The sequence below is a fragment of the Cyprinodon variegatus genome, unplaced genomic scaffold, assembly GCF_000732505.1.
Source record: "Cyprinodon variegatus isolate N-32 unplaced genomic scaffold, C_variegatus-1.0 Scaffold800, whole genome shotgun sequence".
Taxonomy (NCBI): Eukaryota; Metazoa; Chordata; class Actinopteri; order Cyprinodontiformes; family Cyprinodontidae; genus Cyprinodon; species Cyprinodon variegatus.
Window position 1 is genome coordinate 91,639 of NW_015151253.1, and position 1,509 is coordinate 93,147.

A 1,509-nucleotide genomic window follows, 5' to 3' on the forward strand; every position below is an offset into this window, starting at 1 on the left:
TTGAATTGAATTGAATTGAAAACAGGCCCCACTCTATCACCTTTAATCAAAAGGGTTGATGGCACTAATCCAGCTCATAATTCCCTTCAGGATCCTGTCACTATCAAATAGAAGCCAATATGATGAGAAAAAGCAGAGAGAACATAAAGTTAGATATTGACACACTGTTGAATTGGAGAATAGAGACAGAATGAAGAAGAATAAGGAAAAGTGGTCACCATGTCCTCTAGCAACCTAAACCTATAGAAGCATAATTCAACTAAGAAAGTCGTATTTCACAGCGGAAGTCAGCAGAAGAAAAAAAAAAAGAAAAAATGCATAGTAATAAGTATAGATACCAAAAAAGTGGGCTTAATTAACAAAGTATTTGTAGTTCGTTACTTGACACCTCTGGTATTTCATGATCTAGCATATCAATAAATTAATAATCTTATAACCTCCTTTTTCCCTCCCCATCAGTCAAATTCACAGGTGTGTAAAAATCACCTCGCTGACCACTGTTCTCCCTCTTCAGTCTTTTTGTTGTCGTTTTTGCTTTAATTTGAGAAATATTCGCATTTCTATCCCACAGCTTCTAGAACCTGTCATGCTGTAGCTAAATGTCATATGGCTTCAATCTACTATTCGTATTGTTGCAGAATCCTGTCATGTTGAAGATATTCAGAAGTAAATATTCATACATTTTTGAGTCATGAATTTGTATAAAACAATAACTTATTCACTTTTTTACATTAAAAGCAATAATGTTGTTCTACACCACTCTATGTTTTCTGTAGCTTTTTAAAGTCATAGGGAAGTGTCAGTGTCCATCTCTGTGAACGCTGGGACAGAACTCAATGGGAAAGGAAACAATTCTTATTTCAACCGTTGCGTATATTAGCTGCGACATATGAATCAAGATGCTATGACCGAAAAAAATTGATTGACAGATGACACATTGATATATGATTGGCCGAATTTAAGTGTACAGGCTGACGTATAACTAACTGGCCTGCATAAAATAACGAAAAAAAGAATTTTAAGAAAGTGAAATTTTCTAACTTATGGGACAATATTGTCTGATAAAGATTACATTTATCTAAATGTTTAAGCCAGAATGATTTGACATTTAAATATGACTACTATACTTTCGAAAAAATTATTGTTTTGATTAAAAACGTTAGCTAATATCTTTGACGTATACAGCACAGTTTTATAGGTGTAGATTTATTGGCACAGCCTTCAGAGAAATCTAGTCTAGTCTTTAGAGTTTTATTGATTGATTGATTGACTTTAATAAGAAATGTACTAGTTACATCATATTTGGAAACACAGATGTTCTGCTTTTCAAATATTGCTGTTGGCACAGTGTACACTCACCGGCCACTTTATTAGGTACACCTGTCCAACTGCTCGTTAACACTTAATTTCTAAGCAGCCAATCACATGGCGGCACCTCAGTGCATTTAGACATGTAGACATGGTCAAGACAATCTCCTGCAGTTCAAACCGAGCATCAGTATGGGGAAG